This window comes from Chionomys nivalis, chromosome 1 (genome assembly GCF_950005125.1).
Source record: "Chionomys nivalis chromosome 1, mChiNiv1.1, whole genome shotgun sequence".
Classification (NCBI taxonomy): Eukaryota; Metazoa; Chordata; class Mammalia; order Rodentia; family Cricetidae; genus Chionomys; species Chionomys nivalis.
The window spans coordinates 149,910,382-149,922,244 of record NC_080086.1 but is presented as its reverse complement, the minus strand read 5'-3'; the positions used below and the strand labels follow the sequence as shown (position 1 = coordinate 149,922,244).

Sequence of the window (11,863 nt, the reverse complement as noted above, 5' to 3'; positions counted from 1 at the left end):
TTTCTGTGTCTTTGACCTGGGTTTCTTCTCCTTCTTCTATTTCTATTATCCTTAGAATTGGTCTTCTCCTAATGTTCCGTATTTCCTGGATATTTTGTGCCAGGCTTTTTTTAGATTTACCATTTTCTTTGACTGATACCCATTTCTTCTATTACGTCTTTCATTTCTGAAATTCTCTCCTTCATCTCCTGTATTCTGTTGGTGAGGCTTGCCTCCGAGGTTCCTGTTCAAGTTCCCAAATCTTTCATTTCCAGATTTTCCTCAGTTCGGGTTTTCTCTACCGATTCTCTTTCCACTTTCAGGTCTTGCTGTTTGATTCATTTCCTTCCACTGTTTGTGTTTTCATCGATTTCTTTAAGGGTTTGCTCCTTTCCTCTTTAAGAACACCATGCCTGATTTGGCGCAGGGCTTCATGCCCGTTAGGCGGGCACTCTACCAGCAGAGCTACAGCCCTACATTTCTCAGTCTTTACACTTTTGTGATGAACTGCCACATCCACTCATGATTTTTCTTTCCTTGGCAGTTTCGGCTTAAAGTACGGCGGAGAAACAAGTGGCTCTGGCGTTGGGAGAGGTTCAGATGTTGGTTTTCCTGACCCCTGGCTGTGTGAGGTACAGCAAGTTCATTAGCCTTTCTGGTGAGTGTTTTCAAGCCACAGAGAAGAGATTCTAGGGAGTTATGGGCAGATTCAGGATGGTAGTAGCAACACGCCCATTAACACTTGTAGTTCATGGTTTGAGGGGGCGTCTTCTGGGACGCTCCTGTGCTTTCCTGTATCTGTTGGTATCAGTTTCCTGCACGTGCTATAACAAAACACCCCAAACTTCAAGGAAGAGCAGACAGCACTGAGCAAGAAAACCAAACCGCACACAACATTTATAAGATTATCAGGCATCTCCGTAGATTGCAGAAGAGCCCAGGGAACTGACAGGTGCTGACGGAGAACCAGAAGAGGCTGCCTGATGCCTCAGCTCACATAGGCTCTGCCTTCTGAGCTCTTGAGGCTGCTGGCCCTCCGCCCCTAGAGCCACACACTCCGGGGAAGAGAAGATTGAAAACATGGGATGACACCAGCAAAGGAGACAGATGTTCCAGGCGAAAGCGGGAAGCAGCCAGAAAGCTACCACAGAGCACAGAATGAGGCTGAAAGGAAAAGACCATTAGACTCGAGCTTCGCTCTGAAAGTCAGGAGCTGCTCCCCCTTCCACCCCATGAAAAGCAGAAGAAAGAATGAAGACCTGACATATTCAAATCTGCTTCATGGGGAAGGAAGAAAAGGAGTGACCAATGCCTTCTAGGTGTCAGCGCCCCTCAAGAAGTCAGGCTCCCATGTCATTTGGCTGAGAATGGTTTGTGCTGGTGCATCCCTGCCCCCAGACCCTTGACTACAGACTGAATGTCCAACAGGTCCCCTGGCTCAGAAGCTAGGAACGTATGATGCTGAGGTGAAGGTGTTGGCTGAACTGTGACCTTTTCTGAGGTCCTTTCTTAAATTCCCTGGCTGTTGGGAGGATGCTATGATTATAGGCTAAGGTCACCTACTACCTGTCACTCAGCCCTCTACGTGACAGCTGCTTCTTACAGCCAATAACAGAGGGTCTTGGCTCCTTCGACTTTCCCTGCCTTTCTATGACTGCTAGCCTCTCAGGGAAAAAAGTCCCCTGTTCAGGCTAGGCCCACCCACAGCCTTGTGATTGACTTAAAGCCAACTGATTGGAGTCCTCAGTACTCTTGCAATCCACTCCTTTGTCATAGACTGCAATCATACCATATAACCAAATAGTATTTCATCTTGCTAGGTCTTTCCCACCCTTGAGAGACAGGATTGCGTGCGTATGGTATGAAAACTAGATGGAGCTGTATTCGAATGTACTTTTCCTTTCCTTTCTCTAGTGCTTAGTACCGAGCATCAACCTGACAGGATCTGGAATCATCGGAGAGATAAGTCTCTGGGTATGTCTGTGATAGAGTTTCTGCATTAGTTAGTAGAAATGAAAAGGCCCACCTTGAGTGTGGGAGTGGTACCACTCCATGGGCTGGGTTCTAGGACCGACTAAAAAGGAGAAAGTAGCTTGGTCACTGGGTAAATGTCTCTGGCCTTCCTGACTGTGGATGCAGTGTGACCAGCCACCCCAAGCTCCTGCTGCCATACCGTCTCCACCAAGCTGAACAGGACCCTCAAACTGTACGCTGTAACAGTTCTTCTTTCCTTAGGTTTCTATAGTCGGGGATTTGATTAACGGCGATTGTAACTAACGCACTTTCATTATTATTTATTTATTGCAGTACTAAACTGAACCTGTGGCCTCATGTGCATTAGACAAGTAAGCGCTCTGCTGGTCAGTGTGTCCCAGTTTAGAATGTCTTCCCTTCCCTTCCCTTCCCTTCCCTTCCCTTCCCTTCCCTTCCCTTCCCTTCCCTTCCCTTCCCTTCCCTTCCCTTCCCTTCCCTTCCCTTCCCTTCCCTTCCCTTCCCTTCCCTTCCCTTCCCTTCCCTCCCTGCCCCCTCACTTTCTTTCTTTCTTTTTTGTATTTTGAGACAGGGTTTCTCTATAGCTTTGGAGCCAATCCCGGAATTAGCTTGGTAGACAAGGCTGGCTTGAACTCACAGAAATCCACATGCCTCTGTCTCCAGAGTGCTGGGGTAAAGGTGAGTGCCACCACCACCCGGTCTAGAATGTATTTTCTAAAAAAAAAGAAAAAGAAACCGATGACACAAGATGCAAAAAGAGCAGTGTAAGTCTCATGAAGGTTAAATTAGAGTAGAGATAAGGGCAGGGTAAGAGCAGAAGAAATCCAACGGGAGTAGAAGGGAGGGGGACGTAAGAAAAGCAAGCGGCAGGCTGGAGAGAAGCTCAGTGGTTAGCGTGGGCGCTGCTCTTGCAGAGGACTGGAGTTTGTCTCCTGGCACCCACAGCTCACAGACACCTGTAGATCCAGACTAGGGGATCCAGTGCCTTCTTAACTCCACAGGCACCTGTATGCTCACACTTGTGTACCCCGCATACATATATACATATAATAAACATACAAATTCAAACGTAAAGCTATAAGGGGGACAAATAAGAAGGAAAAGGTCCAGGAACACAACAGATAAGGAAGAGGACGACCCACACAGACACAGGTGCCCCTGAGGAGGAAAGAGCACAGGGAAGGACAAAGGCTCCAAACTGTGAAGCAAGAAATAACTGAAAATCATACCCCCCAGGAGATAAAATCAATTTTATTGTCCATCATTATGTCATACAAAAATCTATAAATCATAGATTTGTACAAGGAAAAAGCAAATAGTAAATGGATGTGTACAAGCAATAACTTAAATTTGCTTTTCTCCTCCCGTGCTATTAGGCTGGCAGCCAATTCAAAGCACGGTCCTGACAAGGTGGCTTCTACTCGCCGGCCAAAGCTTGCTGTTTAAATTAAGGTCCTCAGGCTCTGACAGTTCTTCCGGCTCTTGACAAAACTTTTGAGGTACTCAGAAAGGTGCTCTATTTTTGATTCTTGGGGACTGTACTGAGCTCCACCACCTCATTCGCAAAAGCGCTGTCCTCCCCTTGGTCCACAGGAAACCCATCAGGTTATACAAGGCCAGTCCAGCGAATCCACGCTGAGTGTGTGGTTGAGTAGCGTTCCTTTCATTCCGAGTCACGTGGCTGGAAGCTAGATTTCTTGACAGAGAAAAATCATTCTTAGCTTCTTCTTGTCTGATCTCCTCCTCAGGATAGTGACCGTCTGGTACAAGGGTTTTCTCGTCCTCAGGATACTGACTGTCCGGTACAAGGGTCTTCTTGCCTTTACACTCTGACACTTCAACAACAAAATTGGGAGCTGATGTCAGTTCCGGCTCCTCATCTTCAGCCTTCTGCCCTCGTGAGGACTCTTCCTCACCGTCAGATGTCAGAGGTGAATGTTGAAAGTGACAGTGGTCTCTTCTAGCAACTTTGCCGAATAATTTAGCCTTCATCCTGTTGACTTCCAGCTCCCAATCTCCAGACATCTTGGGAAGGGACTTTTGCTTCTGGTTTTTCTTTTCTTCCTTAATTTCATCAGTCAAGAATTCAGCAAAGGCTTTGTCTTCTGCAGCACAGCCACAAGCACAGGGTGCCAGGGGGTGCAGGAGGCCAAAGTGCCTCACAGAACCCGCCGGCATGCTGAGCAGCAGAAAGGGCCAGAGGCACAACCAGGGCAGGGCTGCTGCTGCCACCAGAGTGGTACAGCTGATTCAGTGGCACAGAGGCCCATGGCTGCAGTGCCCAGGGCATGGCCACACCCTGAAAGACATTTAAATATGCATGTTGTAAGACATCACATGAGAATACCGAGTTGTAAAACTCAGCCCCAAAGCATAGTCTAGTGTAGTGACAGGACTTAAGGGGGAATTTTCAGAAATGGATTATACAGTTCATTGCCAGTTTTCAGCAGCCACACTCATACACACGATAACATGGTTAAGGCACTTGGGGGAAATAGGAACCAAGGATCATCTCCTCTCCTTCCTCATCTTTTATTGAGACAAAACCTTCCTCTGTAGCCTTGTTACCCCAGAACTTGCTGTGTAACCTGACTTGTCGTGGATCTTCTCTCCTCTGCCTCCTCAGGCCTGGGATCACAGGCCTGCACTGCTACACCCAGCTCCAGTGACTTTGTACAGAGTTTAAAAGTTCCTTTAGGTGTAAAGAACTTATTTGCTGTCTTACTTTGCTTTTCTGCTTCTGTCATAAAACACCCTCACCCTCACTGGGCACCTGAACTGGCCTTGTCCCATAGCCACACTGATGAATATCTTGAATATCACCATAGTACCTTTGTCAGGCGACAGATGGAGATAGAGACAGAGACCCAAATCAGAGCGCTGGACTGAGACCCAAGGTCCAGTTGAAGAGCAGAAGGAGGGAGAATATGAGCAAGGAAGTCAGGACCGCAAGGGGTGCGTCCAACCACTGAGACAGTGCACCTGAGCTAATGGGAGCTCACCAAAGCCAGCTGGACTAGGACTGAGAGAGCATGTGATCAAACTGGACTCTCTGAATGTGGCTGGCAATGGGGGGCTGACTGAGAAGCCAATGATAATGGCACTGGGATTTGTCTCTACTTCATGTACTGGCTTTTTGGTATCCTAATCTGTTTGGATACACACCTTCCTATGACTGGATGGAGAGGGGAGGACCTTGGACTTCCCACAGGGCAGGGTACCCTGACTTCTCTTAAGACTGGAGGGGGAGGGGGAAGTGGAGGAGTGGGAGGGAAATGGGACGAGGGGAGGAAGTGGAAATTTTGAATGGTATCATTTATAAAGCAATAAAAATTAAAAATATAAAATACCCCCCCCTCTCACCAGTGTTTGGGTTTCTGCTTTCAGAGGGATGGGAGTCCGTCCTGGTGCTGAGGGTGTTCTCAAGTGTCAGGCATGGCAGCAAGAGCAGGACACCAGGAGCTCACATTTTCAGCCACAAGCACAAAGCAGAGAGCAAACTCTCAAGCCTGCCCCAGTGACACACTTCCTCTAGCAAGGCTTCACTCCTAAAACCTCTCCAAAGAGTGCCACCAACTGGGCCAAGAATTTAATACCAGAGTCTGGGGTGGGGTGGGGGGGCATTTCTCACTCAAACCACCACACTGGGATTGTTTCTTTTGTTTGGGTCTGGGATGGAAGCCAGGCCTTGTGCATGCTGAAGCCCTTTATCCAGAATGAGGTTGCACATCATCTCTGGATGGGCAAACTTGAGAACTAGTGCTCCCTACTCTCTCTAAGGGATCGACTAAAAACTAGGCTCAGACAAGTGAGTCTGGACATGTGGGCTGAAGTTGAGGAATATATGATCACTTGTGAAGCTAAGAGAGGGGAGAGTTGGAAAGGAGACACTGTGTGATTCGATGATCCGGTCTGAGCATTACTGAGCGAGAATGGAGAAGGGTTTGTAAGCCAGCCTGGTAAACAATGCGGGACTGGGGTGTGGCCAGCCGTACCAGTGCTCTGCCACTGAGCTACACCTACATCCCTTATTGAGTGTTTTCAGTTTTCTTATTTAACCTGTGTGTTTGGGACGCTGTCCTGAGACACTCAGGGTAGAATGGGCGAGTCATTATGGGATGTTCCACTTCCCTCCCTCCTTTCCCCTTTATCTTAGTGTGGAAGGAAGAAGACACAAGTGGACTACAGAAGCGTTAATCAAAACCCAACTGTTCTCTGTGAACTCAAGATAGACAAACGGACGATTGTGCTGATCTGTTGTCTGTGGCTAAGAAGGCAGCACTACAGCCTGGGGACTTTTAAAGCAAATGAGTTTATGTTGGATCATTCATACTTCTGTCCAAGGCCAAGGGGCCACATCTGGTGGTAGCTATCTTGCTGGCAGTGTCCTGAGGCCATGTGAGCATCATGTGGCAAAGTGGGGACTAAGTCAGTGTCTGTACAAATCACTCATGGGACTGAATTTGTGGTGGGAGAATAAGGGGTGGAGTTTTCCAGTAGCTTTTCCTCTAATGTGCTCTCTCCGGTAATGAGGCCCTGACTTTCATGTAATTAACTTTTAGGAGCTCAGAGAAGGGCTACCTTAAAATCCAATCCAAGTAAGCTGGATCAAAACACAACAGAACACAGCAATACCTTCTCCTAACCATCTGGCTAACCCAACAGAATTCTGCAAAAGCTTCGTTGCTAATTTTGTGGTAAAAACAAGACAAAACAAACAAAGCCTTGGCTTTCTGAGCCCACTTGATAGTGAACTGTCATAGTAAAGGCCTCCATCCTTGGCGACCACCCAGTGTGCATCCCTCAACCTGTTGCCCCCTCCGCTCCCGCAGTCAGTAGGTGGAAGATAGGAGAGCCAAGGGCCAGTTGCTGCCAGTGCCAGGACCATGAGCCACCGAAGCCCACCCGGTGAAAGGCAAAGGTGGGAAGCTAGACATCAAAGGACCGTCACTTAGTTTCTGTTTTTTTGGGTCACAATTGTACACAAGCTATCTTAATGAGGTAAATAAATAATCAGCAGCTTAAAGAGTTAAGAGTTGAGCTGGATACCATGGTACAAACTTGTGATCCCACCCTCAGGAGGTAGAAGCAGGAATTCCAGATGGTCCTCTACAATCTAATGACTGGGTTTGAGGTCAGCTTGGGTGATGTTCACTGTTTAAATAAAATAAATAAGACAATCACAATGAACAAAGGCTCTTAGAACAAAGAAACAGCAATGACAGACGTCTGTGTCCAGCTGCTCTCCGAGCGGCTGTCTTAACCCTGCCTTTGACTCTGAGCCTCCTGGGTTTGCCTTTGTGTCTCTTACTCTGGCCGTCTCAAGGGAGGGACCCCCACCTTGAGGGACCCCCAACCTGCACAGTTGACCCCACTGCCAAGTCCAATAGGCCGCAATTTTGTGGGAGAGGGAAGAGTTCAGTGTCACAGCATTTAAAGGGTTAAGTATTGAGGGGAGCTCTCTGTCTGGGCTCAGTGGGTGTTCTGGTTAGATGGGTTACCACTCAGCTTTCATAGGCAGCGGCTCAGAGCAGAGCCGATGCCAAGGCAGTTTCTAAGGACAGTGCATTTGAAGTTCTGGAGCGCTGTAGATTTTCAGACCCCATATAGTGCTCCTGACAATCAGAGCCAGCGCCCAACCTTAGCTCTGTCCTCAGCACCCCTGTAGGGCAGCTCACGACTGCCTGCACTTACAGTTCCAGGAAGAGGGAGCACCTCTGATCTCCAAGTGCACACACGTGCGCGTACACATGCAATTAAAAACAAAACAACTCTTTAAAAAACAAAAAGACTTGGGAATGAGGACTACTGTGGGCGGAGGAGCCTGAGTGCACTGGAAAGCACTCATCGGGCCGCCCACTTCCTTTCCGACCTTCCTGTAGCATGCTGGGCTCACTTAGGTAACCTTGCAGGAGGAGGCAGCTCTTCACTCAGAGTCAATCCTGACTCTGCAGCCAGATCTTTTTAAGGTGATTTTTTTTAAAAAAAAAATTTTTGAAATTTTCTTCATGTATGTAGCATATCTTGACCACTCACTCCCCTCCACGTCACCCTGGGACCCCTCCCATCACAAATCCCTCCTGACTTCATGTCCTCCTTTTAAAACTATATATTTACTACATAAAATATTTATTATATATTTGTCTTAACTCACTAGGTATAATTAGTGCTACCCATGCTCACATGGGTTTAGGGCTATCCTCTGTGCATTAGGGAACCTTACCAGTAGCCACTTCCCAAAAAAGTAACTCTTCCTCCTCAGCAGCCAGCAGCTACCAATACCTCCTCAATGAGGGCTGGGGCTGGGGAACTCCCTTCTCCACACTGGAATTCTCAACTGGCTTGATCTTGTGAAGACCTTGTTGAGGCCACCGCAGCTGCTGTGAGTTCATGTATGGAATAGTCATGTCATGTCCAGTAGACAGCATCTCACAGCCCTCTTCCCCATCCTCTGGTTCTTATATTCTCTCTGTCCCCTTTTCTGAGATGTTCTTGATCCTTGTGTGTGTGATGTATAGATGTTCCATCTAAGACTAAGCATTCAAAGTCATTTATCCTCAGCACTTGAAACAATAATTCGTCTCTGGATTAACTGCTATCCACTATATTAAGAAGCTTCTCTGACACAATTGAGAAAAGTCCACACCTGTATATATAAATAGATATGTTTAGATAAGTTGGCTTGACAACATGGTCTTTTAGAAAAAAAAAAACTATCAATAGACTCTCCCCTTTGGCCTATGATTTCCCAAGCCATGGGTTTTAACCACATTAATAATATCAGGTATGAATTTCTTCCTGTGGAACAAGCCTCAAATCAGGACACAGCAACAACAAAAATGAAAATTATAGGCCAATCTTCCTAATGAACATAGATGCAAAAATTCTTTTTTTTTTTTTTTTTTTTTTTATTTTTCGAGACAGGGTTTCTCCGTAGCTTTTTGGTTCCTGTCCTGGATAAAATACTAGTAAACCAAATTCAAAGCTGTATCAAAAAGATCATTTATTGAGTTGATTATTCCAGAGATTCAGGGATGGTTCAATATATGTAAATCAATAAATGTTATCCCTAGCATAAATAGATTCAAGACAAAAGCCACATACTCTTCTCTTTAGATAAAGAAGCAAGCTGACAAAATCCAACATCCCTCATGGTGACAGTCACGGAGAGGCTAGGAGTAGAAGAAGCCTTCCTCAGCATACTAAGGACGGTATCCAGCTGTATCATCCTGATTGGAGAACAACCAGAGCCCCCTGCTTAGATCAGGAACAAGACGAAGGTGTTCACTCTCTGTTTCTATTCAGTGCGTGCTTGGGTCAGCCAGAGTAGTAAGACAAGTTGAGGAAACAAGATGAACACAAATAGGAAAAGAAATCAAAGTGTCCCTATTTGTATATGGTATGGTTCAGTTCATGAGAGACTCTACAGCGGTGGTTCTCAACCTTCCTAACGCTATGGCCCTTTAATACAATTCCTCATGTTCTGGCGACCCACCAACTCTAAAACTGTTCTCATTGCCACTTCATGACTGTAATTCTGAAACTGTTATGAATTGTAATGTGGGTATCTGATATCCAGGCTGGTTTTAGGCAGCCACTATGAAAGGATCGTTCGACTCCCCCCACCCACAACAAAGGAGTCACAACCAACAGTTTGAGAACCACCGTCCTAAATACTCCAAACCTCTGAGAACTGACAAATGCTTTCAGAAAAGAGGCAACATGCAAATGAACACACAAAACTTAGTAGCAGGTTTCCTATTACCAATGAAAAACATACAATGAAAGAAGCCAGGAAAATAATCCCATTCACAATGGTGCCCCACCCCTCAACACCCGGAACTAAATCTAACCGAGGAAATGAAAACTTCAAGAAACCACTGGAAAATGGAAAGACATCTGTCTTAGTTAGGGTTTCTAGGCTGTGATAAAACATGGGCAGGAAAGGGTTTCTCCCATTTTACAGCTCACGTCACACCCCACCATTGAAGGACGTCCAGGCAAGACGTGGAGACAGGAACCGAAGCAGAGACCGTGAGCCACAGAGGAGCACTGTTCACTGGCTGGCCCTGCTCGCCTTGCTCAGCCTGCTTTCTTAACCCATCCAGGAGCACCTGCCCAGAGGTTGCCACTCCACAGTGGGCTGGCCTTTCCACACAATTACTCCAGAAAATGACTTATACGCTTACCTATAGGCCAGTCTTATGAGGCTTTTTTTTTAAGATTCCCTCCTCCCAGATAAGTCTAGGTTTTTGTTATCTTGACAAGAACCAACCAGCACAAACTCCGTGCTCATGGAATGGAAGACTTGGTATTGTGAAAAGAGTCCTCCACCAAAAGCAGTCTACAGATTCAGGGCACTCTAGTCAGGATTCTAGAGACACTCTTCACAGACACAGGGAAATAATCTAGGAATGAAGGAGGAGAGTCAGTGCCGCCAGCTCTTAGCACCTGCACCCTCTGCTGCCACACTGACTTGCTTCATCCGTCATACAAGCAGACGGACTGTGGTTTGCCGTCCTCACTCGCCGTGTTAGTTTTTGACTTTCACGAACCTGCCTCTTCTCCGGAGTGACTGGTGTAGCCCGACAGACACTGTCTCGTGTCACACTTCACAGTGACATGCTTCCCCATGCACCATTAACAGTTTTTCTCCTGTTGTATTATACCCCCTTGGAGGAAGTTTTGAGACCGTGTTATATGTTTTAAAATCAGGTGTACATGTATGTGTATGTGTGTGTGGGTGCGTGCGTGCGTGTGTGTTTGATGATTCTCCTTGTTCCCTGCTGATAAGGCTTTGGGAAACATATTGGTCCCATGAGAGCATGGCGTTTGACAGCGCGGCCACCTCTTCTGTCACCCTACTTTCCTTACTCTGAGCTTCGTCATCTCCTTGGGGAACTGCGCCTTGTAGCCTCTGCCTTGTTTCCATGAACCGTGTCTTTCTTCATTTGTTACTTTCCTAGCTGGTTATTGTTATATGAGTTTTCCTTTCCCAGTCGCTTTATGGAGTTACCTTTCTCATCCTGAGAGTTTTCAGACAATTTCAATTAATGGACAAGTGACCATATTATCAAATAGAAAGTCTTAGCTCTTGGTTGTGTTTAATTCTTGGTCTATCCAGTTGCAAATGAGAAAGCCTCCCCTCATTTCAGTGATCATGTCCGAACCTTTTGTTGTGCGTGAGAAATACTGTTCAATTCTTTTACTATGTTTTCTGTTTGTTTTGCTAATTTGTAGAGGAGTCCCACACTGTTCAGAGGGAGGTCTGTAGCCTGGTCCCAGCACATACGTATGATGTGGAATGCTGTGAGCGAGAGGAATGGATCACAGAGAGCTCAAAGCTGAGGCTGGGCTCAGGTAGTGAGAATATGAGGTCAAAAGAGAGAAGGTCTTTGTCACTTGAAGGTCTGTTGAGAAGCTGGTGTAGGATCCCTGTGGTAAAAGGCAGGCAGCGGCTGAGCCTGGCGACAGCCTGTGTAGTGTTCTGGAGTTGGGGGGACTGGTTTAGTTTGTCACCTTGGCAGAGCATAGAGTCACCTGGTGAGAGAGTCTCAGTGAGGGGCTGTCTAGGTCCTGTATCCTGGGAGCACATAGGAGTTGTCGTGATGTTTAGCTGATCTAGGAAGACCCAGCCTGGGAGTGGTCAGCCCCATCCCCAGGCTCTGGGCCCTGGGCTGTGTAAGAGCAGAGAAAGCCAGCCGAGCTCTAAGCATGTGTGCGTGCATCCACTGCGCTCTGCTCTGGACTGTGAACGTGATACCAGTAGCTGCTTCAGGTTCCTGCTGCTTTGACTTCCACACAGCGACTTCCTGTACCTTGGAATTGTGAGCTGGAACATGCACTTTCTCCTGGAGTTGCTTTTTGTCAGGGTGTTTTATTGCAACAACAG

At 46.8% G+C, this 11,863-nt stretch overlaps 1 pseudogene; it reads right to left on the bottom strand.

Moving 5' to 3' along the window:
* Positions 1-3,413: 3,413 nt before the first annotated feature.
* On the bottom strand, positions 3,414-10,605 carry LOC130886790 (complement component 1 Q subcomponent-binding protein, mitochondrial-like; annotated as a pseudogene).
* Between the last annotated feature and the right edge of the window lie 1,258 nt (positions 10,606-11,863).